The sequence below is a fragment of the Hyperolius riggenbachi genome, chromosome 1, assembly GCF_040937935.1.
Source record: "Hyperolius riggenbachi isolate aHypRig1 chromosome 1, aHypRig1.pri, whole genome shotgun sequence".
In the NCBI taxonomy this organism is placed as follows: domain Eukaryota; kingdom Metazoa; phylum Chordata; class Amphibia; order Anura; family Hyperoliidae; genus Hyperolius; species Hyperolius riggenbachi.
In genome coordinates, this window is record NC_090646.1 from 120984415 (window position 1) to 121012141 (window position 27727).

The following is a 27727-nucleotide window of genomic DNA, read 5'->3' on the forward strand; positions in this document are numbered from 1 at the left end:
GGCAGTGTTGCTGGTACCCTGTCCTGCCGAGTTTGCCCACAGAGTGGGATGTTTGGATAGCATGTGGCGGCTCATGCTGGTGGTGGAGAGGTTGTTAATACTTTTTCCCCTGCTCAGGCGGGTCTTGCACACCTTGCAAATCGCCATGGTAACATCCTCAGTGCAGTCTTCAAAGAAAGCCCAGACTTTGGAGCACCTGCCTTGCTGGCGATTTCTGTTTGCTCCTCTTTTGCCTCTCACTTGAACTTCCACGCTTGTGGTGCCTGAAATTGCGCGCCGCCTACCTTGTGGCACAAGGCGAACTCGTGCAGCAGTGGGTTCTTCAACAGACTCATCTGTGCTGCTGCTACGACGCCGATGTTCTCGTTCACAAACAAAATCTGGGTCTCTGTCCACATTGTCCATACCCTCCTCTTCCATCTCCTCAAACTCGTCATATGTCATTGTGGGGGGCCGCCGCCGTGGAGTAGAGCTCCCCAGAACAACCTCTGCGCAGCTCACTCCAACGTCGTCTTCCAGATCTTGTCGGCCGACCTTCTGCAATTGCAACCCCTCCTGCCCAACTTGCTCTGGGATTTGGGTTTCCGAGTCCTCCTCGGACTCGACTTGTATTTCAGTGCGCGGTGCATTTCCCACAGTTAATGGTTGTGAATCCGGTCACAACATTTCTGGCTGTTCCTCCATTGACCTTTGAAAGGTGGAAGTTTGTTGGGCTGGGAATAGCTCCTGCGAATACCCCATTGTGTCCTGAGGTAATTCATCGGACTGGTTATCTGGCAGTTGTGTGCGTGGTGTCGCTGCCGGTTGTGTCAGCTTTGTGCCCACTGGCTCCTTGTAACTGGCTGAGGACTCGGACCTCGTGCGTGATGTGCTGGTGCTGCTTAACCCACTGCTGGACGCTTGAGAGGTCATCCAAGTAATTATCTGGTCCTGTTCTTTTGGATTTGTGAGGGTTGTTGTCCTGGACAACATGGGCGGTATTGAGTGGGTTTTCTTGGGTGCTCCCCTGTGGCCTGTACGTGAACCATCAGGGGAAACACCTCTTCCCTTGCCCCTCCCTCTTTCACCGGATTTCTTCCTCATTTCACTTATCCTTACAGTACACGCTGACTGGCAGCAGTACAGTGGCAGTACAGAAATGCTATACAGTACCACTATTCCCAGCCAGGGCCGGATTTGTGGAAAGGCCTGGGAGGCCCGTGACTAGGGCGGAGCCAAGGAAGGGGCGGGTTCCAACAAGGCAGTCAAACTCGTGTGTGTGTCCCCAAAGCCGACCACACTGTTCCACGGAGATGAGGGATAACATTGCTTGTCAGTAGCAGCCGCTCCCGCCCCCTCCCCTGCTCTGCTCTGCACACACAGAAGCATGTCTGTGTACAGCAGCGGCGGCTACAGACAGGGCAAAGAGCGGGCAGCTTTGCTAATATGACAGGAGAGGAGCAGTGGCTGTATCACTGCATCCCTGCTCGCTGTCATTCTCTATAGACGAGTGTTAAGCTGCCCCACCCCCGCTGCCTCTCCCGTGCTTGTGTCTGTGTCCCGGCCAGCTGAAGCACAGCAAGAGGAGAGGAGTTCAGCTCAGCGTTCAGCCACGATGTGATAGTGAAAAGGTCCTGGCCTCGCATCCAGCTGTGAGAGGACATTTATGATTCAGTGGAGGAGGGGACCCGGGAAGTGTAAGTTGATAAAGATTAACTCTCTCTGTGCTTGTGCTGAACTCATCAGGTTTAAAATGAGACCTAAAAACAGCAACACAAACATGATTTACATACCTGGGGCTTCTTCTTGCCCCCCATAGTGTTCTTGCCCCTCAGTTCCTTTCGACTCTATCATATAACTGGTACCCCTCTTAAAAAGTTGCAATTGGCCTGAGTCGCAGCTATGGTGCATGTAATGTCCTGTGTGCGCAGTGCCTCCTCAATCATGCTCCTCAGCGGCTGTGCCCAGCGTCCCCAGCCAGTAACATGCTGATTCTTTCCAAACCACACGTGCAGAACGCTCTGGGCCACGACTGCCTTGCCTAGCTTCTCGGAAGCATGATCAAGTACATTACATGCACCATAGCTGCGACTGTGGCCAATCGCAGATTTTTAAGTGAAGCAACAGCAGATGGAGATGAGTCTAAAGGAACTGAGGGGCCAGAAACACTATAGGGGGAGAGGAGGGGGCTGAAGGAAGCCTCAGGTATGTGTCAATCGTGTTTTGTTTACTTTACATTTTCTAGAATTGTGTGGTGGTTTTACTTAATTTTAAAAACAAACAAAACTGTACTTTTACTTAGCCCCTTCCAGCCCCCCATAGTCCCTGAGAGGTCCCAAGGTATTCTCTGGGCCCCCTCCGGTTTCCCACTGGTAGCTGCATAAGTTTGGCGACTGGGACTGCAGGCGCACCTACTGCGTATGCACGGTCCCATCCATGTGTTCTTCTCTAGTATACCCCCCTCTCCATCCTGGCCATTTAACCCATACTGTGGCTTCCAGTACTGGTGCCTCTGTCCTCCTACATAAGGGGTGAGAGGGGGTTCTTCTGGCTACTTATACTGCTAAGGGGGGGAATGGTTACCTATACTGGGGAAAGTGGTCTTCTGGGTACCCATACTGCTGCCTGGGACCCACTTGTTCCTTGTGGTTGTGCTCTTATCTGTGTACAAGCACAACCGTACTGGCCCAGTCCAATAACACGAAGCTGCTCGTGCACAAAGAAAAAGCCATACACAAGTGGCTTTGTGCTACTGGAAATATGCGGCTCATGCTTGCGCATGCCCAGTACAATTGTGCTTGAACACAGATGGAAGTGCAGCCTCAAAGAAGAAGAGGGTCCCGAGCAGCAGTGGTGAGGTCTGAAAATGCTCAGAGGGTCCCAAAACTGGACCAGTGGGCACCAGGAGGATCTACTATAGTAAGTATCTAAGCTCATTTTTATTTTTGCTTCAGGTTCTTCACTTTAGGGGCCCTGACACACCAAAAAAACGTTTTTGCAGGTAGTTGTTTTTTAAAAATGCTTCCATAAAATTTGCATTGAAAATGCGGTAAAATCGTGGCTAAATTGCAGCGATCAGGATTTTTTGAAAAATCGCGATCTCGGCTATTTTGCTGCAGTTTTAATGTAAGTCAAGAGAAGCATTTTTTGAAGAAGAAAAAAAACAGCAAAACACTTTTTGGTGTGTCAGGACCCTAAGATTGTATGTTTGGAGAAAAATTGTATGTAAGTTGGGGGAAAGGAGGGGGGCGTGGACCTCCTATTGGTCAGGGGGGCGGCTGGTGACAGTGGGCCTTGGGCGGTAAAAAGTACAAATCCGGCCCTGAGCACAGCAAGAGGAGAGGAGTTCAGCTCAGCGTTCAGCCACGATGTGATAGTGAAAAGGTCCTGGCCTCGCATCCAGCTGTGAGAGGACATTTATGATTCAGTGGAGGAGGGGACCCGGGAAGTGTAAGTTGATAAAGATTAACTCTCTCTGTGCTTGTGCTGAACTCATCAGGTTTAAAATGAGACCTAAAAACAGCAACACAAACATGATTTACATACCTGGGGCTTCTTCTTGCCCCCCATAGTGTTCTTGCCCCTCAGTTCCTTTCGACTCTATCATATAACTGGTACCCCTCTTAAAAAGTTGCAATTGGCCTGAGTCGCAGCTATGGTGCATGTAATGTCCTGTGTGCGCAGTGCCTCCTCAATCATGCTCCTCAGCGGCTGTGCCCAGCGTCCCCAGCCAGTAACATGCTGATTCTTTCCAAACCACACGTGCAGAACGCTCTGGGCCACGACTGCCTTGCCTAGCTTCTCGGAAGCATGATCAAGTACATTACATGCACCATAGCTGCGACTGTGGCCAATCGCAGATTTTTAAGTGAAGCAACAGCAGATGGAGATGAGTCTAAAGGAACTGAGGGGCCAGAAACACTATAGGGGGAGAGGAGGGGGCTGAAGGAAGCCTCAGGTATGTGTCAATCGTGTTTTGTTTACTTTACATTTTCTAGAATTGTGTGGTGGTTTTACTTAATTTTAAAAACAAACAAAACTGTACTTTTACTTAGCCCCTTCCAGCCCCCCATAGTCCCTGAGAGGTCCCAAGGTATTCTCTGGGCCCCCTCCGGTTTCCCACTGGTAGCTGCATAAGTTTGGCGACTGGGACTGCAGGCGCACCTACTGCGTATGCACGGTCCCATCCATGTGTTCTTCTCTAGTATACCCCCCTCTCCATCCTGGCCATTTAACCCATACTGTGGCTTCCAGTACTGGTGCCTCTGTCCTCCTACATAAGGGGTGAGAGGGGGTTCTTCTGGCTACTTATACTGCTAAGGGGGGGAATGGTTACCTATACTGGGGAAAGTGGTCTTCTGGGTACCCATACTGCTGCCTGGGACCCACTTGTTCCTTGTGGTTGTGCTCTTATCTGTGTACAAGCACAACCGTACTGGCCCAGTCCAATAACACGAAGCTGCTCGTGCACAAAGAAAAAGCCATACACAAGTGGCTTTGTGCTACTGGAAATATGCGGCTCATGCTTGCGCATGCCCAGTACAATTGTGCTTGAACACAGATGGAAGTGCAGCCTCAAAGAAGAAGAGGGTCCCGAGCAGCAGTGGTGAGGTCTGAAAATGCTCAGAGGGTCCCAAAACTGGACCAGTGGGCACCAGGAGGATCTACTATAGTAAGTATCTAAGCTCATTTTTATTTTTGCTTCAGGTTCTTCACTTTAGGGGCCCTGACACACCAAAAAAACGTTTTTGCAGGTAGTTGTTTTTTAAAAATGCTTCCATAAAATTTGCATTGAAAATGCGGTAAAATCGTGGCTAAATTGCAGCGATCAGGATTTTTTGAAAAATCGCGATCTCGGCTATTTTGCTGCAGTTTTAATGTAAGTCAAGAGAAGCATTTTTTGAAGAAGAAAAAAAACAGCAAAACACTTTTTGGTGTGTCAGGACCCTAAGATTGTATGTTTGGAGAAAAATTGTATGTAAGTTGGGGGAAAGGAGGGGGGCGTGGACCTCCTATTGGTCAGGGGGGCGGCTGGTGACAGTGGGCCTTGGGCGGTAAAAAGTACAAATCCGGCCCTGTTCCCAGCAGCTTACCAAACACACAGGAGATACTCACTTCCCAAACAGTTCTCTGCTGCTTATATAAAGCCTGCAGGCTGCTTGTAAGCCAATCAAGAAGTGCACATACACATTCCCAGCAGCGACACAGAGCACAATGCTATACAGTGGCGGGTGAGCGGTGTACCACTATTCCCAGCAGCGACACAGAGCACAATGCTATACAGTGGCGGGTGAGCGGTGTACTACTATTCCCAGAAGACACAGAGTGGCAGTAAACAGAATGCTATATAATGTGGCTGAGCGAGGTACACAGAGTGGCAGTAAACAGAATGCTATATAGTGTGGCTGAGCGAGCGGTGTACTACTATTCCCAGCAGACACAGAACAGTAAACAGAATGCTATATAGTGTGGCTGAGCGGTGTACCACTATTCCCAGCAGCGACACAGAGCACAATGCTATACAGTGGCGGGTGAGCGGTGTACCACTATTCCCAGCAGCGACACAGAGCACAATGCTATACAATGGTGGGTGAGCGGTGTACCACTATTCCCAGCAGCGACACAGAGCACAATGCTATACAGTGGCGGGTGAGCGGTGTAGCACTATTCCCAGCAGCGACACAGAGCACAATGCTATACAGTGGTGGGTGAGCGGTGTACTACTATTCCCAGAAGACACAGAGTGGCAGTAAACAGAATGCTATATAGTGTGGCTGAGCGAGGTACACAGAGTGGCAGTAAACAGAATGATATATAGTGTGGCTGAGCGAGCGGTGTACTACTATTCCCAGCAGACACAGAACAGTAAACAGAATGCTATATAGTGTGGCTGAGCGAGGTACACAGAGTGGCAGTAAACAGAATGCTATATAGTGTGGCTGAGCGAGCGGTGTACTACTATTCCCAGCAGACACAGAACAGTAAACAGAATGCTATATAGTGTGGCTGAGCGAGCGGTGTACTACTATTCCCAGCAGACACAGAACAGTAAACAGAATGCTATATAGTGTGGCTGAGCGAGGTACACAGAGTGGCAGTAAACAGAATGCTATATAGTGTGGCTGAGCGAGCGGTGTACTCAGGCCCGGGCCTAGACTTTATGCCGCCTGAGGCAATTTTCAAAGAAATCGCCGCTGCCCCCCGCCCCCCCCCCCCCAGCCGTGGGTGTGGGGGGCCGCCCGAGCTGGAGGGGACAGCGGGCAGGAAGGGGGTATTGGGCCTAGCGGCGGGGAGGGGGGTCGGACCCCCCCCTCCCTCGCCTGGGTCCCCCGTCCTCCGCTCCCCTCCAGCTTTAACAAGGTCCGTGCTGGCTGCAGCTATTTGTAAGAGGCAACAGGAAGTGACGTCAGTGGAGCGCACGCTGACCTGAAACGAGGAAGAGGTGAGTAATCCCCGCCCGTTGCCTCTTACAAATAGCTGAAGCCAGCACGGACCTTGTTAGGCCCAATACCCCCCTTCCTGCCCGCTGTCCCCTCCAGCTCGGGCGGCCCCACACACACACGGGCGGGTGCCGTCCCCCCCCCCCCAGAAGTGCCGCCTGAGGCAAAAGTTTCACCCCGCCTCATGGGCGGGCCGGCCCTGGGTGTACTACTATTCCCAGCAGACACAGAACAGTAAACAGAATGCTATATAGTGTGGCTGAGCGAGGTACACAGAGTGGCAGTAAACAGAATGCTGAGCGAGCGGTGTACTACTATTCCCAGCAGCGACACAATGACTGGGGGGACCCTGGCTAGCGTGGCTGGAGCGCGAACTACCCTGCCTGCCTACCCAAAGCTAAACCCACAGACAAATGACGGAAATATGACGTGGTTCGGGTATTTATTTACCCGAACCACGTGACAGTTCGGCCAATCAGAGCGCGTTCGGGTCCGAACCACGTGACCTGTTCGGCCAATCACAGCGCTAGCTGAACGTTCGGGGAACGTTCGGCCATGCGCTCTTAGTTCGGCCATGTAGCCATACGGTTTGGCCGAACACCATCAGGTGTTCGGCCGAACTCGAACATCACCCGAACAGGGTGATGTTCTGCAGAACCCGAACAGTGGCGAACACTGTTCGCCCAACACTAGTCCAGACCAGAGCAGCGGCACCAGAACTTCCGGCGCTTGGTACGAGACGGAGGTAAGTTCCGCCCGCTGCCAGCCACCGCACAAGGCTGATTGGCCGCCCTTATGGACGCTGCTGAATTCCTTACGGAATTCACGGGCAGCTAAATTTCTAACAAAATTTACGGTATGCCGTAAATTTACGGGTGGTTGGCAACACTGCGTCCTCCTGCGTGCCTCCGTTCAGCCGCTATCAGCCCCGGTAACTGGCTAAGTTGCGGCAGTCAGGGTCTTCTGCACATGTGCTGGAAAAAGCCCCGAGTAAGTATCAAATCTTTCTTTTAGGATGTCTCTGGTTTACTGTATTGTGTGTACCTGTGGCGAAATTTCAGCAAAAGATATTTACCTTAGGTAAGGGAAGCTTCGCGATAGGGAAGCAGGAAATTTGGGCACCTGTGGCTAATTGGCTAGTTGGGCCCTCCATAGTCACTAATGCAATATATTGCCTATAAGTTGCCAAAAGCAGAAATTTGGGCGCCTGATAAATAGTGGGTATCCGAGAAAGTGTGTGGGTGCTGGTGAAGGATTCCTAGGCAGCATAAATCCAGTAATGAAGGAGGAGTCTGCACACAGACTTGTCAGGAACTCAAGTGTTTAATGTCCCATTACACACATGCAATTTAAATCTCACCAAAAGGGTGTCGGGCTTGTCCAACTAAAATGTTTTGTTTTGAAAATGATCGTTTTGAAATTCGTTTGAGAATTGTCCTTTTCTAAATTATCATTTAGAAACATATTGTTTTAGAAATGTACCTTTTTTTGTATTTACGTTATCTGCGGCAGTGAAAGGAGGTGTTAAAGTTAGGCATCAAGAAGGGGGGTATTAGGGTTAGGCGTCATAAAGGGGGTCTTATGGTTATGATGGGTACACACGTCAGATAAAAGTCTTTGGAAAATGGAAGATTACAAACCAATTTTACCCCCTTCCATGTAGTATGAGAGCCACACCTGCACAGTCTATTCTATGGAGCTGAACTCCCCATCAGATAAAAATCTTTGCAAGGTGCTGCACACAAAGATGCTGTACACATGCAACAGATCAGTATCTGCAAAAGATCAGTTCCTGCAAAAGATCCGTTCCTGCAAAATGCATTTATAGTCTATGATATCTGCAGATCTCGTACACACCTTGTTTAACGGACAATTATCTGCAGATCAGATCCACCAGGGTGGATCTTCAGATCGGCAGATAATTGTCTGATCTGCAGATGAATGTCTGTTAAACAAGGTGTGTATGAGATCTGCAGATATAATAGACTATCAATGCATTTTGCAGGAACGGATCTTTTGCAGGAACTGATCTTTTGCAGATACTGATCTGTTGCATGTGTACAGCATCTTTGTGTGCAGCACCTTGCAACGATTTTTATCTGATGGGGAGTTCAGCTCCATAGAATAGACTGTGTAGGTATGGCTCTTATATTATACTACATAAAAGGGGGTAAAATTGGTATGTGATCATTCATTTTCCAAAGACTTTTATCTGACGTGTGTACCCACCTTTAGGCGTCAGGAAGGGAGGTTTTATGGTTAGGCGTCAGCAAAGGGGATTTTAGGATTAGGCGTCAGAAAGAGGAGTCTTAGGGTTAGGTGTCAAGAACGGGGGTTTTAGAGTTAGGCGTCAGAGTGGGGGGGGGGGGGGGTTTCTATGTGAGAGTTGGGTTAGGTTTAGTTGTAGTACAATATGGGTAATACTTACCAATGTTTTACAATCGTCATTACCACTGTAAATATCTTTCCATTTTCATTGTTAAATATAGACAATATTTTGACATTTCGGCTTCGCCTCGTGGCCCTTTTAATATTGGTATTTTAATATTTGTATTATTCTAACGCAGATAAAGATAAACAATTTTAAAAAAATTGTTAAAGACAATATTTTAACACATCGGCTTCTGGATAGTTCTGGGTAGTCTCCTCCACCTCCACCATTTCACAATCCTTTTTGAATATATTCTGCAGGATAATTCTGCACATTTTGTCAGTTTTCTCCATCAATAACATTAGCTGTTTTGAAAAAACGTGCACATTTTCCTTCATTTGAACACACATGTTGTACAGAAAATTCCTGCAGAAAAACACGCACAGAAAACTGACAAGTGTGTCCCAGGCTGTCTCAACACACTTGGTTTTGTTAGGCCCGTTTCATACTGGCAATCGGATCTGTGAAAATGGATCTGAACAGTGAACACCGGTCGATCACATCCGTTTTCACTCCATTGCCAATCCGTTTCCCTTCCACTGCTTCTGTTTCGTTTTCCCCACATCCCCCCCAGACCACCCACTCCCTTAGTGAATTTTTCTATTTTCTATATTCCCCCAATGCTGCGCTTCAGCTTCCGTTTCAGGTCCACTTGGCTGTGGTGTCTGGAAAAATTGGTGCTGCAAGAAACTTGTAGTCTGTTCAGCGGAACGTACGGAATGGTGCAGTACAAACGGACGCATGTGAACGGTTCCATAGGTTAACGTTGGATCCGTTCACAATCCGTTTGTTTTTTTATCGCAAGTGTGAACCAAGCTTTAGGATATTGGTCACACTTGAGGCCATAATAAAAAAGAAACATTCTCCCGCAGCTGAATCTGCATTCTTCCCTGGCATTGGGAAGTATTATGTGCATGTTCACAAGTGTGACCCTACCCTTAGAGAGGAACTCCAGTGAAAAATAATGTAATTAAAAAGTGCTTAATTTTAACAATAATTATGTATAAATGATTTAGTTAGTGTTTGCTCATTGTAAAATCTTTCCTCTCCCTGATTTACATTCTAGTAGCAGTAGGGTATTGTACCGTGTTAGCATCAGTAAAAGCAAGAAGTTTTAAATCAGGATGATACCATTTATTGGCTAACTACAAATGAATAAGAATAAACAAGCTTTCGGCCTTGCAGCCTTCGTCAGGTTTACATCCTGTTAGTTTGCAAGCTGGTGGTACAGACAGCTTATATACATGCAACATCAAAAAGGAAAACAGATATTTTTTTCAAGCATAAATACGTCATTAAGATGCCTTAATACAACCAGACCATCTAAATGAGGTAAGATAAGGATCCTTGTTTACTCCATTGCTCACAGACCTGGTATTAGGATTGACCCAGAGGTATCGTAAATTCTTAGTTCACAAGTTCAGCTAGAGTGGCTGAGACCGTTCATATATCATCAATCTCATACCAATATAGAAAGTTGTTGTCCTTATTCAAACCCTTCTGCATAGCTTTGAACCAATTTATAAATTTTGTTTCTGCTATTAATCGGTCATTTGACGTTTTGAAGCCGCCCTTCAGGGCAGTGACACGAAGATCATCCATGCTGTGTCCGTTGGACCGAAAGTGTGTAGCAACTGGGAGTCCAGATTTGGTATCATTAATAGTGTGCCTGTGTCCATTCATACGTTTGCGCAGTGTTTGTCCAGTTTCTCCCACGTACATAACATTGGGGCATTTAGCACACATGATCAGATATACCAGATTGGTGGACCCACAGGAAAATTTACCTTGTACTCTGTACTCCTGTTGTGAACCTGGTATCGTTACCCTGTCAGTGGAGTAAATGTGTCTGCAGGTCCCACATATTTTTTGTCGGCAGGGTGATGTTCCGTTTTGTTGAGGCCTATTCAAAGAGCTCCTGACAATCATCTGTTTTAGATTGTGTGGTTGCCGATATGACAAGAGAGGAGGTTTAGGGAATATCGTTCTAAGTCTGTGATCCTTGTGTAAAATGGGATGACGTTCCTTAGCAATCCTCCTTAAGATTTCCAGGTGTGGGTTGTAGGTGACAACCAAAGGGACACGTTCCTCTTTCTGGTTTTGCTTATATTTCAGGAGTTCAATCCTGGGGATGTTGCTGGCTTTCCTGATTTGGGCCTCAGCCATGGGAGGACTGTAACCTTGTTTAATGAAAGTGTTCTTAAGGTGATCCAGGTGCTTGTCTCTGTCCATCCTGTCAGAACAAATCCGGTTGTACCTTATAGCTTGGCTGTAAATTATAGAGTTCTTAATGTGCTTGGGATGAAAACTGTCATATCGTAGGTATGTGGGACGGTCTGTAGGTTTGCGATACACAGAGGTTTGTATGTTGTTACCCCTGATGTATATGGTGGTGTCCAGAAAGTTTATCTCTGTGTGAGAGTAGGTAAGTTTCAATTTGATTGTAGGATGGAAGGCATTGAAGTTCCTGTGGAACTGGAGATCATCCTCACTTGCGGACCAGATGATTAAAATATCATCAATGAAGCGGAAGTAGGCCAAGGGTTTTATGCCACATGCATTGAGGTATTCCTCTTCGATTTTGGCCATGAATAGATTTGCATACTGTGGAGCGAATCGCGAACCCATTGCCACGCCCATCTGCTGTAAATGGAGGTCCTGTCCAAAAGTGAAATAATTATGAGTGAGAATGAATTTGATCAGTCCAGTAATAGGCGTACAGGATACCACCCACCTCCTGAACAAACTGACAGCCATCGGCCCAGTACCTGAGGGAACCATACTGGCCACGATGGACGTGGAGTTCCTGTACACGAACATTCCCCATGATGATGGTATTGCGGCCTGCCGTAAATATCTTCAGGGTCAGGGCATACCTGTAAAGCCTATTACTGGACTGATCAAATTCATTCTCACTCATAATTATTTCACTTTTGGACAGGACCTCTATTTACAGCAGATGGGCGTGGCAATGGGTTCGCGATTCGCTCCACAGTATGCAAATCTATTCATGGCCAAAATCGAAGAGGAATACCTCAATGCATGTGGCATAAAACCCTTGGCCTACTTCCGCTTCATTGATGATATTTTAATCATCTGGTCCGCAAGTGAGGATGATCTTCTCCAGTTCCACAGGAACTTCAATGCCTTCCATCCTACAATCAAATTGAAACTTACCTACTCTCACACAGAGATTAACTTTCTGGACACCACCATATACATCAGGGGTAACAACATACAAACCTCTGTGTATCGCAAACCTACAGACCGTCCCACATACCTACGATATGACAGTTTTCATCCCAAGCACATTAAGAACTCTATAATTTACAGCCAAGCTATAAGGTACAACCGGATTTGTTCTGACAGGATGGACAGAGACAAGCACCTGGATCACCTTAAGAACACTTTCATTAAACAAGGTTACAGTCCTCCCATGGCTGAGGCCCAAATCAGGAAAGCCAGCAACATCCCCAGGATTGAACTCCTGAAATATAAGCAAAACCAGAAAGAGGAACGTGTCCCTTTGGTTGTCACCTACAACCCACACCTGGAAATCTTAAGGAGGATTGCTAAGGAACGTCATCCCATTTTACACAAGGATCACAGACTTAGAACGATATTCCCTAAACCTCCACTCTTGTCATATCGGCAACCACACAATCTAAAACAGATGATTGTCAGGAGCTCTTTGAATAGGCCTCAACAAAACGGAACATCACCCTGCCGACAAAAAATATGTGGGACCTGCAGACACATTTACTCCACTGACAGGGTAACGATACCAGGTTCACAACAGGAGTACAGAGTACAAGGTAAATTTTCCTGTGGGTCCACCAATCTGGTATATCTGATCATGTGTGCTAAATGCCCCAATGTTATGTACGTGGGAGAAACTGGACAAACACTGCGCAAACGTATGAATGGACACAGGCACACTATTAATGATACCAAATCTGGACTCCCAGTTGCTACACACTTTCGGTCCAACGGACACAGCATGGATGATCTTCGTGTCACTGCCCTGAAGGGCGGCTTCAAAACGTCAAATGACCGATTAATAGCAGAAACAAAATTTATAAATTGGTTCAAAGCTATGCAGAAGGGTTTGAATAAGGACAACAACTTTCTATATTGGTATGAGATTGATGATATATGAACGGTCTCAGCCACTCTAGCTGAACTTGTGAACTAAGAATTTACGATACCTCTGGGTCAATCCTAATACCAGGTCTGTGAGCAATGGAGTAAACAAGGATCCTTATCTTACCCCATTTAGATGGTCTGTTTGTATTAAGGCATCTTAATAACGTATTTATGCTTGAAAAAAATATCTGTTTTCCCTTTTGATGTTGCATGTATATAAGCTGTCTGTACCACCAGCTTGCAAACTAACAGGATGTAAACCTGACGAAGGCTGCAAGGCCGAAAGCTTGTTTATTCTTATTCATTTGTAGTTAGCCAATAAATGGTATCATCCTGATTTAAAACTTCTTGATTTACATTCTGACATTTATCACATGGTGACATTTTTACTGCTGGCAGTTGATGTCAGTGGAATGAGATGCTGTTTGCTTTTTTGGCAGTTGGAAACAGCTGTAAACAACTATTTCCCACAATACAACGAGGTTCACAGACAGGAAACTGCCAGGACCATGATCCTGACATCACACTGTGGGAGGGGTTTCACCACAATATCAGTCATACAGAGACCCCTGATGATCCGTTTGAGAAAATAATAGATTTCTCATGGGAAAGGGGGTATCAGCTATCAGAATCAGATTCACCTTTATTTGCCATTTACCACAGGAGTCATACTCAGAATTATTTGTGGTTCACATGGCATAGACAAGAACAGAAAAGTAATATCAAACAGGATAACCAAAAACGCAAAACAGACAAAATAAAGATGTGCATTGGTGCATATAACGTCCAACATGTAATATTTCGGGGAGATATATATATAAGGTCCACATAGAGTTTGCATGGGATATGCATAAGGTCCAAAGTTAGTTTAGTTCAGTTCCAGCCAGGCTCTAACCGCAGGAGGGTCAAATTACAGCGAGTTGGGCTATCGCAAATCAAGCGTCTCACTGGCAAGTTGTTTCTCCGCTGAATATCGGCAAAGCGTGCCATGGCCGTGTAAGACCACCTGAAATACCCACACACCTTCCTGGACTGCTTTAGGACGTCCTGTAAGCCTGGGTACTTACACATAAATCTCTGAATTATGAGATTCAGCACATATGCCATGCAGGGTACATGTGTCAACTTTCCCAAATTCAAAGCCGAAAGGAGATTGCTGCCATTGTCACATATCACTTTGCTGATTTCCAGTTGGTGTGGTGTCAGCCACTGATCCACCTGTTTGTTAAGAGCAGCCAGGAGAGCTGGTCCAGTGTGACTCTCCGCTTTGAGGCAAGACATGTCTAAGATGGCGTGACACCGTCGTACCTGGCATGCAGCATAGGCCCTGGGGAGCTGGGGCTGTGTAGCTGGAGAGGAGATCGCTGCACCAGTAGAGTTGAACTGCCACTCAGCCAAGGAGGATGACGATAGCGAAGAGGATGTAGCAGGAGGAGAGGAGGTGGCAGGAGGCCTGCCTGCAAGCCGTGGAGGTGTCACTAGGTCCGCTGCACAGCCACGTACTCCCTGTTTGCCAGCGGTCACCAGGTTGACCCAATGGGCTGTGTAAATAATGTACCTGCTTGGCAGACCAGGCATCCATGGTCAGATGGACCCTTGACCCAACGCTGTGTGCCAGGGATGACACCACTTGCCTCTGAACTACATGGTACAGTTTGGGTATCGCCTTTTTAGAGAAATAATTCTGGCCTGGTATCTTCCACTGCGCTGTTCCAATGGCCACAAATTTACGGAAGGCCTCAGAGTCCACCAGCTGTTATGGTAACAGCTGGCGAGCTAACAATTCCGTCAAGCCAGCTGTCAGACGCCGGGCAAGAGGGTGACTGGCAGAAATTGGCTTCTTCCGCTCAAAGATTTCCCTCACGGACACCTGACTGCTACTGTGGGCAGAGGAGCAGGAGCCACTCAAGGTGAGTGGCGGAGTGGAGGAGGGTGGCTGTGATTGTGAAGGTGCAAGGGAGAAAGCGACTGAAAATGATGCACCTGAAGGAGGAAGAGGAGGAGGGTGGCTTTTCTTTTGTGTGTTGCTTTTCCCCTGGTGCTCTTCCCATTACAGTTTGTGCCTTTTCTCCATGTGCCTTCGTAAGGCAGTTGTCCCTACGCGGCTGTTGGCCTTTCCAAGGCTCAATTTTTAGATGTAACAAAAGGAAGAAGTCCCGCTACACCAGTTGGTCGGGTGAAAGTAGAAATCCTTTATTGATATTTCAATCCATCATCAGTGTTGCAATAAAAAGCTCACGCGTATCGGAGCATGGAATGGCTCCTTAATCATAGCATACTAACATGAATGGCTATATAGTGCATTAGGCCACACCCCTAAAGGTGTGAACCCTGTGCTTAAAGATATACACAACATAATATTTAAAAGGTGATTAATAGCACCATAATGCATATATAAAAAATCCTCATTTTAAAAACAATAGGCACAGCATGACATCACATCTCAAAAACCTACCAAAATCTCTACCCCATATTTAAAATAGACTACAATATCGCACACATGGTGGATAGTATTCATTAGTATTAATCATAGAAAGTGTTTAAATCAAGTCTGGAGTTTAATCCTGTAGGGGATCGTGTCCCCAATTTCCAAATCCAGAAAGCCTCCCGTTTCAGAAGCTTCCCATAGATATCACCTCCCCTCATTGGGTATGAAACCCTTTCTACACCATGGAATCTAAAGCCTGCCATATTGCCCGAATGAACATGAAAAAAGTGCCTAGAGACACTTGACGCATGGGTAATATATTCTGCATTTCTAAGACATCTCCCTGCGCCATGATAGTGCTCAGAAATTCTCTGGCGGAGAGGGCGGGTGGTACATCCCACATATTGAACCGCACACTCCACACAAGTAACCAGATACACGACATTGTGAGTGTGACAATTAATATATTGTCTAATATCATGGCTAGTGTGTCTAGAGAGTGAAACGGCCTCCCGGGTCTGATCGTGAACATGGCAGAATCTACATGTACTGTATCCACATCTGTATGAACCCAGATATCTCAACCAAGTGGGTCTGGGTCTGTTGGTGCTCTGAAACAAGCTAGGGGAGAGCTTCGAACCTAAGGTAGGAGCACGTCGTGAAGAGAAGCCACAGCCCTCCGCCAGTACAGCTTGTAATTTAGGATCTGAGTGGAGAACAGGCAAGTATTTTTTAATGATTTTTACAATCTCAGAATATTCTAGACTGTAAGAGGTTACAAAGTTAATACCTTTATTTAGTCGCCTGTTCTCCCTACCAGATCGGGAGGACAGAAGATCGGCCCTTGTCTTGCGTAGAGCCCGACTCCTGGCCTCCAAGATATGATTGTCCCGATATCCCCGAGCTTTAAGCCTGGATCGGACCAGATCTAATTCTTGTTCTATTCTATCTGGATCTGAGCAGTTCCTAGCTGCTCTAATCATTTCTCCATATGGGATGGATCTTAAAGTATGTTTTGGGTGGCAGCTAGTGGCTAAAAGTAAGGAATTGCCCGCACACTCCTTCCTAAAGGTTCTGGTCAGTATTCTCCCTGTTGCGACACAACCAGTCAGATGCAAATCCAGAAAATTCATTTCAGTGGCATGATAGGATATGGTAAAGGATAAATTTAGATCATTATTATTACAATATGTCAAAAATGTCGGGACGTCTCTCTCCGGCCCCCTCCAAACCAGCAGCAGATCATCTATGTATCTAGAATACCAAAATATAGACTCCGAAAAGGGGTTGCACTCTCCAAAGATGCGGAGCTCCTCCCACCATCCCATGTACAAATTTGCCAGGGATGGGGAGAAATTGGCTCCCATAGAAGCTCCGCATCTCTGGAGATAGTACACCCCATCAAACATAAAATAATTTCTGCTGAGCAGATGATCCACTGCTAGAAGGAGGAAGTCACAGACAACAGAAGTGAACGATCCATATTTCCTAATATGAAAATCCAAAGCTCGAAGAGCTAATTTGTGAGGGATCGAAGAATACAGGGAGGCTACATCCATTGTGACCCAAACAGAAGATTGGTCCCAATGGAGAGATTCTAAACTGGATAGCAAATGGGTTGTGTCACGTAAGAATCCAGGTAAGCGGCGCACTAAAGGTTGGAGACACCCATCCACCCACTGTCCCAGGCGCTCCCCCAGAGAACCAATCCCAGCCACAATAGGGCGGCCCCTGGGAGGAACATCCGGCTTATGGACTTTGGGTAAGTGGTGGAAAATGGGCACTATGGGTGCCTCCACCAAGAGATACTCCCGCTCCTTCTGGCTGAAAATACCCAGTGAAACCCCCAAATCAAGTAACTGCTGAAGCTCAGCTTTAAAGATCTGTGTGGGGTCACTGGGTAGGACCTCATAAGTGGTTGTATCCTCCAGCTGCCGCAGCGCCTCTCTTTGGTAGGCAGATGAATCTAGGACCACCACAGCCCCCCCTTTGTCTGCATTGCGAATGACTATCGCTTTATTATTCTGGAGGGACTGTAGTGCTTCCTGTTCCTGCCGTGTCAAGTCGGAAACCGCCTTATTAGCTCTTTTAATTCGCATAAGATCCTTTTCCACCAAATCCTGGAAAGTATCCACAATGGGGGTTCTGGCCTGGATGGGGTAGAAGCGGGAATTGGAGGTGGCCACGGGGCCCAAGGCCGCCCCGGAGGCTGGGCCATCACTCATGCTGGACAACTGGTCCAACGTGAGGATGAGAGAAGCCTCCTGGAATGGAGGGATCTGCCCAGCCTCCGGGGCGGGAGAACTGTGGGGCCCCGGGGACACCCCCGACTCGCCCCCCACACCATCCAAGCCATCACCCCCTAAAAAGTACTTCTTGACCATCAGGTTGCGGACAAATTTGTTCACATCCAGCATGGTGTTGAAGATATCAAAGTGGTATGAAGGTGCATAAGATAAACTTATGAAGCTGTGCCTGACCAAAGGACCTAAACAAGCCTCCATTGATGTGAGTAGCCACCCCCATTCCATGTTGTATACTAAAGGGAACTTAGAGGACTGGATAAGAAAGGGGGCTATTCCCAAATCTTCCCATGTCCAGGAACTCATTAGGGGCTTTACAGCAGCCAATGAGGAACATTGTAAAGGCAATAATAGCACCACAATTTCCTCTATACAGGACAATTTGCAAGCTCCTGACACATGCAATATAGATATGTCTAAGGACAGTGCTGTTTTTCCTGGGCAAGATCTTGTTATTAATAGATCAACTTCAGATCCTCTTTCAGGTGCACAGGCAGCCAATCAGGTTGGTTTAGAACCAGCAGAGTCAGAACCCGATTTTGCATTGGACATTTTAGGTGAACTTTTGATGTACCCCGATAAGATCGACAAATATATGTCTGTTTTTTCTAAGCAGCCAGGAATGTATAATATTGATCCTGCTATAAATCTGCAATCTTCCTTTTCAGGTCTAGAGGGTCTATTAGACAAAGAAACTCGATTGTGGTGGGACATTACTACTTTGAAACATTATGTGGCTGAGGGAATGATTCCTAGGGGGTTACACATTAAGAAAATCCCAACTACCATCTATTCGAACCAGTTTGTGATCGAATGGAACCAGGTATTAACCGATTGTTCCATTCGTCTCATGAAGCTGATTATAGTATATGAGGAACAAAAATTGACAGACATCAAAGTTCAAATCTCAGATACTAGAAGAGAACTGAACAAGTTCTCTTCTTTTGAACATTTTGATGAACTTATGAACAAAATGAAAGAAAATGTCTCCAAACTAGAGAACCTAATTATGAACACTAAACGTACCAAATTCCTCAGAGATTCTGGGGACTATAAAAACAATGTTGTGTATGAATGGGGTAGGTGGGAAACATTGTATAGATCACCCAGATCTATTCTCCGCAGACCTAGACACAAAAAAGTTAGTTTTAGCTCTGCAGACAGCATGGGTTCAGCCCCAGACTCACCAGACAATAGAGAGGAGAGGATACAGTCCGTCTTCTCTGGCACTCCCAAACGGGGGGGGGACCAGCGCGGACCGACTACACAAGAAACCCCTCCGGGTCAACCGACCTATTACCAACGCCCCAAGAAGAACAGGGGGAGGTACAAGAAAGGGAAAGGGGGTGGAAACGGACCAGGAGGGCAGGCCGAAAGAAACGGAAAGTGATCTATCCCCCAGCCATTTCTAATGTAATTAATCTATCTAGTGTTGAACTCTCCCAAGCCCAGATTTCACTCCTCTCTAGGGGTTTATCTTATGCACCTTCATACCACTTTGATATCTTCAACACCATGCTGGATGTGAACAAATTTGTCCGCAACCTGATGGTCAAGAAGTACTTTTTAGGGGGTGATGGCTTGGATGGTGTGGGGGGCGAGTCGGGGGTGTCCCCGGGGCCCCACAGTTCTCCCGCCCCGGAGGCTGGGCAGATCCCTCCATTCCAGGAGGCTTCTCTCATCCTCACGTTGGACCAGTTGTCCAGCATGAGTGATGGCCTAGCCTCCGGGGCGGCCTTGGGCCCCGTGGCCACCTCCAATTCCCGCTTCTACCCCATCCAGGCCAGAACCCCCATTGTGGATACTTTCCAGGATTTGGTGGAAAAGGATCTTATGCGAATTAAAAGAGCTAATAAGGCGGTTTCCGACTTGACACGGCAGGAACAGGAAGCACTACAGTCCCTCCAGAATAATAAAGCGATAGTCATTCGCAATGCAGACAAAGGGGGGGCTGTGGTGGTCCTAGATTCATCTGCCTACCAAAGAGAGGCGCTGCGGCAGCTGGAGGATACAACCACTTATGAGGTCCTACCCAGTGACCCCACACAGATCTTTAAAGCTGAGCTTCAGCAGTTACTTGATTTGGGGGTTTCTCTGGGTATTTTCAGCCAGAAGGAGCGGGAGTATCTCTTGGTGGAGGCACCCATAGTGCCCATTTTCCACCACTTACCCAAAGTCCATAAGCCGGATGTTCCTCCCAGGGGCCGCCCTATTGTGGCTGGGATTGGTTCTCTGGGGGAGCGCCTGGGACAGTGGGTGGATGGGTGTCTCCAACCTTTAGTGCGCCGCTTACCTGGATTCTTACGTGACACAACCCATTTGCTATCCAGTTTAGAATCTCTCCATTGGGACCAATCTTCTGTTTGGGTCACAATGGATGTAGCCTCCCTGTATTCTTCGATCCCTCACAAATTAGCTCTTCGAGCTTTGGATTTTCATATTAGGAAATATGGATCGTTCACTTCTGTTGTCTGTGACTTCCTCCTTCTAGCAGTGGATCATCTGCTCAGCAGAAATTATTTTATGTTTGATGGGGTGTACTATCTCCAGAGATGCGGAGCTTCTATGGGAGCCAAATTCTCCCCATCCCTGGCAAATTTGTACATGGGATGGTGGGAGGAGCTCCGCATCTTTGGAGAGTGCAACCCCTTTTCGGAGTCTATATTTTGGTATTCTAGATACATAGATGATCTGCTGCTGGTTTGGAGGGGGCCGGAGAGAGACGTCCCGACATTTTTGACATATTGTAATAATAATGATCTAAATTTATCCTTTACCATATCCTATCATGCCACTGAAATGAATTTTCTGGATTTGCATCTGACTGGTTGTGTCGCAACAGGGAGAATACTGACCAGAACCTTTAGGAAGGAGTGTGCGGGCAATTCCTTACTTTTAGCCACTAGCTGCCACCCAAAACATACTTTAAGATCCATCCCATATGGAGAAATGATTAGAGCAGCTAGGAACTGCTCAGATCCAGATAGAATAGAACAAGAATTAGATCTGGTCCGATCCAGGCTTAAAGCTCGGGGATATCGGGACAATCATATCTTGGAGGCCAGGAGTCGGGCTCTATGCAAGACAAGGGCCGATCTTCTGTCCTCCCGATCTGGTAGGGAGAACAGGCGACTAAATAAAGGTATTAACTTTGTAACCTCTTACAGTCTAGAATATTCTGAGATTGTAAAAATCATTAAAAAATACTTGCCTGTTCTCCACTCAGATCCTAAATTACAAGCTGTACTGGCGGAGGGCTGTGGCTTCTCCTTACGACGTGCTCCTACCTTAGGTTCGAAGCTCTCCCCTAGCTTGTTTCAGAGCACCAACAGACCCAGACCCACTTGGTTGAGATATCTGGGTTCATACAGATGTGGATACAGTACATGTAGATTCTGCCATGTTCACGATCAGACCCGGGAGGCCGTTTCACTCTCTAGACACACTAGCCATGATATTAGACAATATATTAATTGTCACACTCACAATGTCGTGTATCTGGTTACTTGTGTGGAGTGTGCGGTTTAATATGTGGGATGTACCACCCGCCCTCTCCGCCAGAGAATTTCTGAGCACTATCATGGCGCAGGGAGATGTCTTAGAAATGCAGAATATATTACCCATGCGTCAAGTGTCTCTAGGCACTTTTTTCATGTTCATTCGGGCAATATGGCAGGCTTTAGATTCCATGGTGTAGAAAGGGTTTCATACCCAATGAGGGGAGGTGATATCTATGGGAAGCTTCTGAAACGGGAGGCTTTCTGGATTTGGAAATTGGGGACACGATCCCCTACAGGATTAAACTCCAGACTTGATTTAAACACTTTCTATGATTAATACTAATGAATACTATCCACCATGTGTGCGATATTGTAGTCTATTTTAAATATAGGGTAGAGATTTTGGTAGGTTTTTGAGATGTGATGTCATGCTGTGCCTATTGTTTTTAAAATGAGGATTTTTTATATATGCATTATGGTGCTATTAATCACCTTTTAAATATTATGTTGTGTATATCTTTAAGCACAGGGTTCACACCTTTAGGGGTGTGGCCTAATGCACTATATAGCCTGCGAATACATTCATGTTAGTATGCTATGATTAAGGAGCCATTCCATGCTCCGATACGCGTGAGCTTTTTATTGCAACACTGATGATGGATTGAAATATCAATAAAGGATTTCTACTTTCACCCGACCAACTGGTGTAGCGGGACTTCTTCCTTTTGTTACACATGGACTTTGGCTATCGATTTCCGTGCTCCCTCTTGGTCATACATGTGAGTGCAGCGGTCTCTTTTCCTTCCTTCTTGTATTTGCTCAATTTTTAGAGGCAGAGAAAACAGATGGCATTGCTCTGATCTAAGGCAGACACACTAAAACATTTCCAAACCGCTGATCCCCGCTGGGGTGATGGCACTATGGTGGCATCAGCAGCTGATGCTGAAGGGCATGTTGGCTGGCTGTACACAGGTGACGATAAATGGCGCCAGACACTGCCACCAGCTGTTTCTGATGACAAGCTCCCCCTGCTTCTTTCAGCAACTGGTCTCCTCCTATGCCTCTCTGACTCCCCCTCGGAACTGTCCCCTTGGTCATCTTGTCTCTTGGGAAACCCACGTGGCATCCGTATCATCATAATCATCCTCCCCAGCTTCGCTTGCCTCAGACACCTCATAAACTGCACCAACAGCAGGTACTTCATCATCCTCCTCCTCACACGTTACGTTCATAGTGTCGCCTAACTCAAACATATGAGGTGGTGTAACTTGCATAGCGCCTTCATCTTGTTGTAACAATAATGGCTGTGAATCAGTTAATTCCCCACCAAATAACTCCTGCAAAGTGTCAAATGCAGCGGATGTGGTGCTTGTAGAAGCGCTGGTGGCTGAGGAAGATGAGGTGTTTTTTTGTTAAATAGTCAACCACGTCCTGACAATCTTGGGAGTTGATGGAACGTGCCTTCTTCTGAGCACTGTACTTTGGTCCAGGGCCACACGAAATCACATCAGCATGACCTCAAACAGACCTGCCGGGTGGCCTTCCACTGGGCCTGCCTCTGCCTCTACCTGTTTTGTCCATATCGGGGAAGGGGAGGGGGGGATGAAGTGAACGGTATGCACTGACTTGACTAATACAATGTGCAGTCCCACAGGTGCAGTGAAAGGTATGCAGTGACTGGTATTACAATACAATGTGCAGCTGTCACACAGGTGCAGTTAACAGGTATGCACGGTGTGGTATATTACACAGCGTGCGATCACACAGGTACTGTGAACAATTATGCAATGACTGGTATTACAAATGTGCAGCTGTCACACATACAGACACACAAGTAACGAACAGGTATAGTGACACTGCGTGCGCTCACATAGGTAGGTGAGTGCACTGAACAACAGATAGGTATATGCAGTGATGGGTATTACAAATGTGCAGCTGTCACACACACACACACAGGTACCGTACAGGTACAGTGACACTGCGTGCGCTTACGTAGGTAGGTGAGTGCACTGAACAACAGGTAGGTATATGCAGTGATGGGTATTACAAATGTGCAGCTGTCACACACACACACACACACACACACACACAGGTACCGAACAGGTACAGTGACACTGCGTGCGCTCACGTAGGTAGGTGAGTGCACTGAACACTAGGTAGGTATATGCAGTGATGGTTATTACAAATGTGCACCTGTCACACATATACACACACAGGTACTGAACAGGTACAGCGACACTGCGTGCGCTCACGTAGGTGGGTGGGTGCACTGAACAACAGGTAGGTATATGCAGTGATGGGTATTACAAATGTGCACCTGTCACACACACACAGGTACCGAACAGGTACAGTGACACTGCGTGCGCTCACGTAGGTAGGTGAATAAGTTTGCGTGAATAAGTTTGCATGCGAACCGTTCGGGCCATCTCTAGCGATGTAAACCATGCCCTGTGATACGGGCATTACCAGAAGACTCTAATGGACACCAGTGCAAATTCTACGCTGGACCCCACAATCAGCTTTCCTCAGACACCCAGGTGTAAGTAGTTGAAAAGGAATGGTTTGTTAATGATAACCACAAAGCACACATTCAGGTGATCATTACTACAGCACCAATAAAGAACTAATTCAGTGACTGAAGGAGGACCCAATGTGGGCCCCTTAGATCCAGGGCCCCAGTGCAGTCACCGCCTCCGTATGGGCCCTTTTTCACTAGAGGCAATTTGATTCAAATCGCAAAACGATAGCGATATTTAAATCGCTAGGTTGCTGATTTTGAGAGCGATTGTGCAATACAAATGCATTGCGTATAAAGAATCGCAATCGCATAACAAAATTAATGAAAAATTGCTATTGCTGGCGCTTGTGACTTGCGATCGCTAGTGGAAAGCACCCTATCCCTTATTGCTACACCTCTGCTGGCAGAGAGGCCAACCCATTTTCCTCTGCTGCAAGCTGGAGAAAAGGTTTTAACTGGTGGAAAATTCTATAGGTAGATAATAAATAGTGGATAAACTTCTTGCAAAATTTATATTTACAACTAGCCGACCAGCGGCGTAGCATACGCCACATAAGAGGGTAGAGGGCAGGAAGGGGGTATTGAGCACAGCAGCAGGGAGGGGGGGTTGGACCCCCCTCAACTGGGTCCCCCATGTGTGCTCTACCCCCAGCTTAAGCTCAGCAGGAACCCCCCCCCCTCACCTGGGTCCCCCATGTGCACTCCCCCTCCAGCTTAAGCTCAGCAGGAACCCCCCCCCCCTCACCTGGGTCCCCCATGTGCACTCCCCCTCCAGCTTAAGCTCAGCAGGAACTCCCCCCCCCCCTCACCTGGGTCCCCCATGTGCACTCCCCCTCCAGCTTGAGCTCAGCAGGAACCCCCCCCTCACCTGGGTCCCCCATGTGCACTCCCCCTCCAGCTTAAGCTCAGCAGGAACTCCCCCCCCCCCCCCTCACCTGGGTCCCTCATGTGCGCTCCCCCTCCTGCTTAAGCACAGTAGCAGCCGCCACTATTAGTAAGAGGCAGCGGGCGGGGATGACTCACCTCTTCCGTGTTCCATCGTGCGTTCCACTGTCGTCACTTCCTGCAATGTATTGGTGTAATTTGCCTTTTTAAAACAGAAGGAAATCTGCAATAATTGAGCTATAAGGGCCCTTTTCCACCTGCAGTCGCTAGCGTTCACGCTGAACGCTAGCGATTGCTGAATCGCAAAACCGGCGATTCCCCGATGTTTTGCGGCCGCGATTTTGCTATGCTATGCACTGCATAGCAAAATCGCGGCAAATATCGCTCCGCCGCGCGTTCGCGTTCGGGTAAAAAACGAATCGCGGTAGTGGAAATGACCTACCGCGATTCCTATGTTAAAAAGCAAACCGTAGCGATTGTAAAATCGCTAGCGGTTTGCGACTTTGCGATTCAGCCAGCGCAAACGCGCTGGTGGAAAAGGGCCCTAAGTGAACATTTGTGGTTACCCACAATGCACTGCTACTAAATATGCAAACTACCCCTTTTCCCCCTTGGTAAGCCAAGCAAGCATCCAGAGCCGCTGGTGTATAGCAAGCATATAGCTTTAAATTTTACACAGTCATATCAAACCCACATGTAGACAGCCTGTTTCAGCCTTTTGGTCCTCATCAGTACATGGCAGGGATTGATACGGCTGTATGAGATAGGGCTTGGACCAGTACAACAGAGTAACCAAGCAGCTCAGGGTGACCCAAACCACTCGGAATGTATAGGGGGATAAAAGGGACCAAAAAGACCTTCCTACTAAAAAAAGCAAAGCTTGGTGTAATTTGCCTTCCTAAAACAGAAGGAAATATGCAATAATTCAGCTATAAGTGAACATTTGTGGTTACCCACAATGCACTGCTACTAAATATGCAAATAATTTCTTTTCACCCTTAGTAAGCCAAGAAAGCATCCAGAACCACTGGTGTATAGCAAGCCTACAGCTTAAAATTTTACACAGCCATATCAAATCCACATGTGACAGCCTATTTCAGACGTTTGGTCCTCATCAGTACATAGCAGGGGTTGATAAGGCTGTATGAGATAGGGCTTGGACCAGTACAACAGAGTAACCAAGCAGCTCAGGGTGACCCAAACTACTAAGAATGTATAGGAGGATAAAAGAGACCAAAAAGCCCTCCTACTAAAAAAAGCAAAGCTTGGTGTAATTTTCCTTTCTAAAACAGAAGCAAATCTGCAATAATTCAGCTACAAGTGAACATTTGTGGTTACCCACAATGCACTGCTACTGAATATGCAAATTATCCCTCTTTGCCCTTGGTTTGATATGACACTACTTCTTCTTTTTGATTGGACCAGCCCATTCTTCTTGCTTGGACCGGCCCTGGGGGCAGGGCGCTACTTCTTCTTCTTGCTTGAAGGTTGAGGCACTTACTCTATTATATATATAGATAAGGGCACTTTTCCACTAGCAATCGCAATCGCAAATCAGAAAGCGACTGATTTTTCATTAACTTTGTTAATTGATTACCATTGCGATTTTTCATACACAATGCATTTACATTGGACAATCGTTCTCTAAATTGCTCCAGAAAGCGAAATTGCGGTAGTGGAAAATACCTACCGTAATTCCTCTCTTAAATTAGCAACCTAGCGATTTAAAAATTGCTAGCGGTTTGTGATGTAAATCAAATCACCTCTAGTGGAAAAGGGCCCTAAGTGAACACTGACCACAACTACAGTTTATTTGAAGCTTTGCCACCGTTTGATGCACAATCCGTTGTGTTGGTCAGGGGTTTAAGCCTCAGGTAACAGGCCAAGCCTCTACAAAGCACATCCACAGATCTGGCTGAGATTTAGGAGCGGAATTCTCCCTCTGAGAAGGAGGAGTCGTTGCCAGGAATGTTGTAAACGAAAGCGAGTAGAGGAAGTCTGTGCTAGGGGAAGTTACAGAATGTGCTTTAATCGCCACAAGAGGAACTGAAACGGGACTTTCTGAAGGCAAATTCCATCCTCAAGGTACTATTATTGTGTCTGAGAAACACACAGAGGCTGCAGTATTCAAGTACCACAGAGGCTTCTTTGTTAACTGTTAAATGGTAACAAGAGAAATCAAGCCTGATGTGAGAGGATTACAAAGGCATTGGTTCTCCTTTAGAAGGTGCTACTTCTGGTTGTTGTATTTCAGCTGTGCCTCTATTACCACTGACCCAGCATGAGGTGGCAGATAAGATGTGTTGACTCTCCTGGAGGCATACTTGCCACAGGTGTGTGATTTGGACACTGCTGGAGCCGAATGATCAGCGTGACCGGTCTAAAGGTACCTATATCGAAATAAATTATTGCACCATTCGCTCCAATGCAACGCTATGGGCCATTGATCTGCTGCCAGCAGCCGATCGACCTAGATTTTCCATCCAGACCGATCAAGCAAATCGATTGAAATTGGTTGTAAATCGATCGGTTGGTCGATCGATCATGCTTCCTGCTGCATAAATTTCTAGCCGATTCGATCAGCTCGGTCTATTCGGCCATATATTGATGGCAGAAAAATCGACCAGTGTACGGGCCCCTTAAATATTTTATTTTGAATAAGTAGCTAAAGATGACATTTTAAAAATGAATAGGCACAAGTTACTCTCTCACTATTCAATCCAGCAAAAAATTTAAAATTCTTCAGTTTAGACACTTGAGGTCCTTTCACAGCTCGGCCGTTGTGTTGCTATTTCAGTATTATTTTTTGTGCAAATTTCCATGCTTGCTTTTATTTTGTTGTTATTATTGATTTAGAAAGTGCCAACATATTCCGTGGCGCTGTACAAAGTAAGAAACAAATGTGGGGTACATAATACAGACAATGGTGTACACTAATATACAAAATACAGAAATGGTGAATTGGTACACAATACAGAATTGGTACAAAATACAAAATTGATAATTACAGTGGCAAAAGTAACATGATGAATAAATGCAATTTTTATGAAAAATGTGAAACCAATTTTTCTGTGAACACTAATGAATTTACATGACA

At 46.6% G+C, this 27727-nt stretch overlaps 1 protein-coding gene across 2 annotated transcripts in view; it reads left to right on the plus strand.

Moving 5' to 3' along the window:
• The first annotated feature begins 3322 nt into the window (after window positions 1-3322).
• The window catches only part of LOC137564711 (toll-like receptor 1), a 41059-nt gene continuing 16654 nt past the window's right edge, over window positions 3323-27727 (plus strand). For both annotated transcript variants that reach the window (XM_068278454.1, XM_068278453.1), the window contains exon 1: window positions 3323-3429. The gene's annotated coding sequence lies outside the window, so the exon portion shown is untranslated. The remainder of the gene's footprint in view (window positions 3430-27727) is intronic.